This window comes from Eutrigla gurnardus, assembly GCF_963514095.1.
Source record: "Eutrigla gurnardus genome assembly, chromosome: 3".
Taxonomy (NCBI): domain Eukaryota; kingdom Metazoa; phylum Chordata; class Actinopteri; order Perciformes; family Triglidae; genus Eutrigla; species Eutrigla gurnardus.
Window position 1 is genome coordinate 12,520,591 of NC_139917.1, and position 6,652 is coordinate 12,527,242.

General features: G+C 50.0%; 1 pseudogene across 1 annotated transcript; it reads right to left on the reverse strand.

The window, feature by feature from the left end:
- Positions 1-3,335: 3,335 nt before the first annotated feature.
- On the reverse strand, positions 3,336-5,399 carry LOC311010634 (tubulin beta-4B chain-like; annotated as a pseudogene). Its single transcript, XR_014599428.1, has 4 exons — positions 5,265-5,399; positions 4,911-5,021; positions 4,490-4,734; positions 3,336-4,378 (listed from the first exon to the last, which is right to left on the reverse strand). The product of XR_014599428.1 is annotated as a tubulin beta-4B chain-like (transcript).
- Between the last annotated feature and the right edge of the window lie 1,253 nt (positions 5,400-6,652).

Genomic DNA, 6,652 nt, shown 5'->3' on the forward strand with positions numbered 1-6,652 from the left:
GCCCTCGAAGAGTGGAGGCATTGGCTAGAGGGGGCCGAGCAACCGTTCATAGTCTGGACTGATCACCGAAATCTCGAGTACATCAGAAAAGCTAAGAGGCTAAACTCTCGCCAGGCCAGGTGGGCGCTCTTTTTTAACCGCTTCTCTTTCTCTCTTTCCTACAGGCCGGGGTCCCGGAACGTCAAGCCAGACGCGCTGTCCCGGTTATTCGACCCCGAGCCTGTTGCCAAGGAACCTGAAACCATCCTTCCACTAACCTGTGTGGTAGGAGCGGTCTCCTGGCAGATAGAAGAAGAGGTGAAGCAGGCTAATGGTGGGGTTCCATCACCTCATGGGTGCCCAGATAATCGGTTGTTTGTGCCGGCCGGGCTGCGCCCACAGGTGATTCATTGGGCTCATACCTCACTGCTTTCATGCCACCCGGGAGTTCAGAGAACGATGTTCGTCATCTCTCGACGGTTCTGGTGGCCGTCCATGGAGCCGGAGGTTCGGGAGTACGTGGAGGCATGCTCGGTCTGCGCCCGCAACAAGACATCCTCCCGGCCTCGAATGGGTCTCCTGCAACCACTTCCCATCCCCTCCAGACCGTGGTCAGACATCTCCATGGACTTCGTCACGGGGCTCCCGGTATCCCAAGGTAACACCACTGTCCTCACCGTGGTAGACCGTTTCTCTAAAATGGTCAAATTTATTGCCTTGCCCAAACTACCCTCCGCCAAAGAGATGGCGGAGGTCATGATGAATCAGGTTTTCAGGGTTCACGGATTCCCCAAAGACATTGTTTCCGACCGGGGGCCCCAGTTCGTGTCACCGTTCTGGAGGGAGTTCTGTAGGCTCATCGGCGCCAAGGCCAGCCTGACCTCAGGATACCACCCGTAGGCCAACGGCCAGACCGAGCGCCTCAACCAACAATTGGAAACCGGCCTCCGGTGCCTACTCTCCCAGAATCCCTCGACATGGAGCAAGAACCTGGTCTGGGTTGAGTATGCCCATAATTCTTTACCCACATCTGCTACAGGATTCTCACCATTCAAATGTGCTTACGGTTATCAACCCCCAGTTTTTCCAGAGAACGAACGGGAGGTTTCGGTCCCCTCTGCCCACGCCATGATTCGACGCTGCCACCGCATCTGGGCAGCCGCCCGCCAGGTGCTAATCCGCCAGGGGGATCGGGTGAAGAAGGCGGCAGATCGCAAGAGGCGTCCTGCTCCAGCTTACCAGGTGGGCCAGAAGGTGTGGCTCTCGGCCAAGGACCTCCACCTTAAGGTTCCCTCCAGGAAGCTAGCTCCTCGGTTCGTGGGACCATTCCCTGTCACCCAGATCATCGGACCGGCAGCTGTGCGTCTTCGTCTGCCCCGGTCCCTTCGTGTGCATCCCACATTCCATGTCAGCCAGATCAAACCTGTCAAGGAAAGCCAAATGGTCCCGGCCACCACGGCCCCTCCACCACCCGAGGTAATTGAAGGGGGTCCGGTGTACAAAGTAAAGCAGCTGTTGGCAGTACGCAACCGGGGCCGGGGCAGACAGTATCTAGTGGACTGGGAGGGATACGGACCTGAGGAGAGACAGTGGATCCCTTCCCGCCACATCGTGGACCCCACCCTCATCGGTGACTTTCATAAAAATAACCCTGGGCAGCCTGGGCCGTCAGGTGTCGGCCGTAGAAGGGGGGGTACTGTCACACCGCGGTGAGGGATGTCTTGTCTTGGTTTTTTGTCTTGCGAATTTCATGTTTTATTTTGAAAAGTAACTCTCCTCTCGTTTCAGGTCACTTGCCCTTCCTCTTGTGTCACCGGTCTGGCGTCTTCCCTGATCCCTGATTGTTTCCACCTGTGCTCCCTCCCTCATGTGTATATAGTCTGTGTCTTCCCCTGTCTTCGTTGCCAGAGTATTTCGTTCGTTTCGTCGAGTACGTCCAGCCTATCCCACAGTCTTGACCTTGCCTTGTATTTTCGATTTAGATAAGTATTGCCAAGTTTTATTTTTTGCATATAGTTTCCCTCTGTGATAGAGTGATTTTGATTTGGATACCTTTTGGTTAGCAATTTTTGTAGTGATGGGCAAGTGAAGCCTTATGAAGCACTGAGGCTTTCCTAGCAATTGTGTTGAAAAAGATTCAAAGCTTCAACGCTTCAGTGATGGTGACATCTGGTGGACAACTGAAGCCATAGCAACCTCTCAAGAGCGCGACTGAAGCTCTGACACCGTTTCAATCCCATGTCAACAATAAAAGTTTAGAAAAGACTGTGTGGTCGTTAACGTGTTTTGTTCATTCATACTCGCCCATACTGTAACACATCCCATGCCAACGGATTAATCCAAATGATATGAAGGGTTAATGGTTGGTTAAGGGTTTATTTATTTGATCATGGTATGTGAACTCAGACAGATCGTGTTTGTATAATAAGTGTTTTACACCAGAGTCTCCTCTCACTCTCACTCTCACAATCTCCAAATGTTCTCTCACTCTCACAATCTCCAAATGTTCTCTCACTCTCACTCTCACTCTCCAAATATCCAACTCTCCTCTCACTCTCCAAATCTCCTCACAACCACATTTTGAGGAGTAATGATGCATGTTTTATAGCTTGTGTGGCATCAAACCACTCAAATCTTTAAAACCTGTCACGCTGTCATAGGCTCACAAAGCATGAACACTACGAGCCAATGAAACACACTGACACACACTATGAGCCAATGACACGCACCGGCACACTATGAGCCAATGAAACGCTTCGAAACTTTTCGAAGCAACGAAGCACTTAGTGCTTCGGTCACGTGACGCTGGTGTTTTGATACAAGCTCCGACACAGTGGTTCGAACCGCTCCGCTTCAGGAAGAGCGACACAAGCTCCAAAGCCTCGGTATCATTTACCCATCACTAAATTTTTGTTCCATTGTTAGATAAGTTTCATAGCTTTTGCTTTTCCTCCTGCTGGAGAGATTTCTGTTCGTTAATATTTTTCAGCTGTATTAGAGTAGAATTATTTTCATAGCCTGTGTGTCTTCCTCCTCCGGGAGCGATTTTCAGTTCGAGTAAATTTTATAAACTCCTAGTTTCTTAAGACCAGTATAGTCATCTCCTTTTTCTCCTACGGGAGCTTCCTTTGTTCTTGTTGTTTTGTTAGTGTGGTCCGTTGGACCTATAGTGTTTCACAGCCTGTTCTGTTATCACTCTGTCTACAGAGAAACTGTATTTAAAATAAAGCCTGTCTGTACTACTGCCCTGCATCTGAGTCCTCAGTTTCTGCCAAGCCTGACACCACAATTCAAACCAGATAACAAAAATGATTCGTCTCTGCCATTGAGTAGGTAAAAAAAAAAAAGAGAGAAATTCACCTCAAATGCATTAAAACTAAAGGAACGAGTTTTGAAAACGTGAGGATTATAAAGTACAGATATTTGTTTAAAACTGTAGGAAGGAAAAGTAACAGTTGAAGATTCCACTTGAATACAGTAAGGAAGTATTTTATGTTTCCATCCCTCCATTAAAACCTCTTCAGACTCCCATTCTTCTCTAACCAGCCTTCCTTTCCTTCTTTCTTCAGCTTTGGCTTCATGCTCATTTCAGGCGTCCTACTCCACGTCTTCCTCGAACTCCCCCTCCTCCTCGGCCGGGGCTTCCTGGTACTGCTGGTACTCGGACACCAGGTCGTTCATGTTGCTCTCGGCCTCCGTGAACTCCATCTCGTCCATGCCCTCACCCGTGTACCAGTGGAGGAAGGCCTTGCGGCGGAACATGGCGGTGAACTGCTCGGAGATGCGCTTGAACAGCTCCTGGATGGCCGTGTTGTTGCTGATGAAGGTGGCGTCTTGAGGCCTTGCGGCGGGATGTCGCAGAAGGCCGTCTTCACGTTGTTAGGGATCCACTCCACGAAGTAGCTGCTGTTCTTGTTCTGGACGTTCAGCATCTGCTCATCCATCTCCCTCATGAACATGCGGCCGCGGAACACGGCCGCCACTGTCAGGTAGCGCCCGTGGCGAGGGTTGCAACGCCGCCATCATGTTCTTGGCGTCAAACACCTGTCGGATAAGCTCGGGCACCGTCAGGGCGCGGTTGGTGCTGGCTCCACCTGCTGGTCATAGGGGCAAAACCGGGCATGAAGAAGTGGAGGCGGGGGAAGGGCACCATGTTGACCGCCAGCTTCCTCAGGTCGGCGTTGAGCTGGCCGGGGAAACGCAGACAGGTGGTCACGCCGCTCGTGGTGGCCGACACCAGGTGGTTGAGGTCGCCGTAGGCGGGCGTGGTCAGTTTGAGAGTGCGGAAGCAAATGTCATAAAGGGCCTCGTTGTCAATGCAGTAGGTCGCATGTGCGTTTTCTACCAGCTGGTGGGCCGACAGCGTGGTGTTGTACGGCTCAACCACCGTGTCGGATACCTGAAGACAAAGAGACGAGGAACATCATCACAACATATAGATCCCACCTCTGGATGATGTCATGAACCCGGAGGTTTTTACTGTATCTAAGTACAATGGTGTGTGTGTTACCTTCGGGGAGGGCACCACACGGAAGTTGCTCATGATGCGGTCCGGGTACTCCTCCTGGATCTTGCTGATGAGCAGCGTGCCCATGCCGGAGCCGGTCCCTCCTCCCAGAGAGTGCGTGAGCTGGAAACCCTGCAGACAGTCGCAGCTCCCCGCCTCTTTTCTCACCACGTCCAGGACCGAATCCACCAGCTCCGCCCCCTCCGTGTAGTGACCTTTGGCCCAGTTGTTTCCAGCTCCACTTTGACCTGGGGAGCAAAACAACAACACACACAGGGGCTGTAGCTCTGAGGTCTAGCGACTCATCCTGTCGAAGTGTCCCTTGGGCGAACTCTACAAGCTCCTTGACTGCTGGTTTGTATCCCAGCCTGACCTCTGACCTCCTTTGCAAAAGAGGGCCACATTAAAGACTCAAACTTCTTACCAAAGACAAAGTTGTCAGGTCTGAAGATTTGTCCAAAAGGTCCAGAGCGGATCGAGTCCATGGGGCCTGGTTCCAGGTACACGAGGATGGCCCTGGGAACGTACTTCCCACCTGGACACACAGAAACGACATGTCAGCTCATTTTTGTCTTGAAAGGTGAAGGTGGCAAGACGACAAGCAAAGAACTCTAAAATGCTTTTTTTTTTAATGGAGTCTGGATTGATGGGTGCACTGTAGAACTTTTATGAGGCTCGTAAAGGTTGCATGTGTTCTGTTCCTTGCAGCTGCAGTAAGTCCGTGTCTCCACCGGGGGGGGTTTGATCCGACCTCGGCTGTGTGTCGGGATGAACTTACCGGTGGCCTTGTTGTAATACACACTGATCCGGTCCAGCTGCAGGTCGCTGTCGCCGTGGTAGGTTCCTGTTGGGTCGATGCCGTGCTCATCGCTGATCACCTCCCAGAACTAAGCACACAAACGCACAGGCATCAGTTAATATGGACTCCACAACAGATGTGAGTCACGCACATTAACACAAACGTTGGCCTCTGAAACGTCTATAAATCCTCAGACATCTTGTTCCCCTCGTCATCGAGGCTCAGTCGGAGCCGAGGATTCATTCGGTCTTGATTCTACATGCCGACACATTAACGCCAAACTGTGTTAAGATTCAAGCGCAGACTGTCACACCAGCTCGGTCAACTGACCCTAATCTGTGCCTCATACTGTGTGTGTGTGTGTGTGTGTGTGTGTGTGTGTGTGTGTGTGTGTGTGTGTGTGTGTGTGTGTGTGTGTGTGTGTGTGTTTGTGTGTGTGTGTGTGTGTGTGTATTAAGTTATTCCAGTATGTTTAGATGCTATTTTAAGTTTAGAGTATATTTTGAGGGCCAAATGAATCACAATTATTTTCCCAGGATAATGGTGAAATAAATGTTTTATATATAATAATAATAATAATAATAATAATAATAATAATAATAATAATAATAATAATAGATTTATTTTGTATAGCGCTTTTCAAAGGATCTCAAAGACACTTTACATTACGTACAGTACGGTTAAAAATCAATACATTTAAAACAAGTACTATTAAACACAGGGAGGCTACAAGTGAGTTTATTAAAACAAGCAGGTTATTCTTAAGTAGATAAGTTAAAAAGATGTACTGTGAAGTTATAAAACGGTTGAGAACAAGTAATATAAAGTTATAAAACGGTTGAAGAGCAGGCACATTTAAGAACAAGTTAGTGATGCAGTACAGATGAAGTAGTGGATTAAGGGGGGTTGAAGGCAATTCTGAAGAGGTGGGTTTTGATGAGTGATTTGAAGGTGGTCTGGTCGGTGCAGGCTCGGATTTGTGGGGGTAGTGAGTTCCAGAGGGAGGGGGCAGCAATTGAGAAGGCTCTGTCGCCCCAGGTACGATGTTTGGTCCTGACAGGTGGGGAGAGGAGGTTTGTGTCAGAGGAGCGAAGGTTACGGGGAGGAGAGTGGTGGTGGAGCAGGTCGGTGAGGTAGGAAGGGGCCTGGTTGTGGAGGGCTTTGTGGGTGAGGAGGAGTACTTTGTATTCGATGCGTTGGGGAACAGGGAGCCAGTGGAGATTTTGCAGAACAGGGGTGATGTGGTCACGGGAGCGGGTGTGGGTGAGGAGGCGGGCAGCAGAGTTTTGTATGTATTGCAGTTTGTCGAGGATTTTGGCAGGTGAACCGTAGAGGATGCTATTGCAGTAGTCTATTCTGGATGTGAT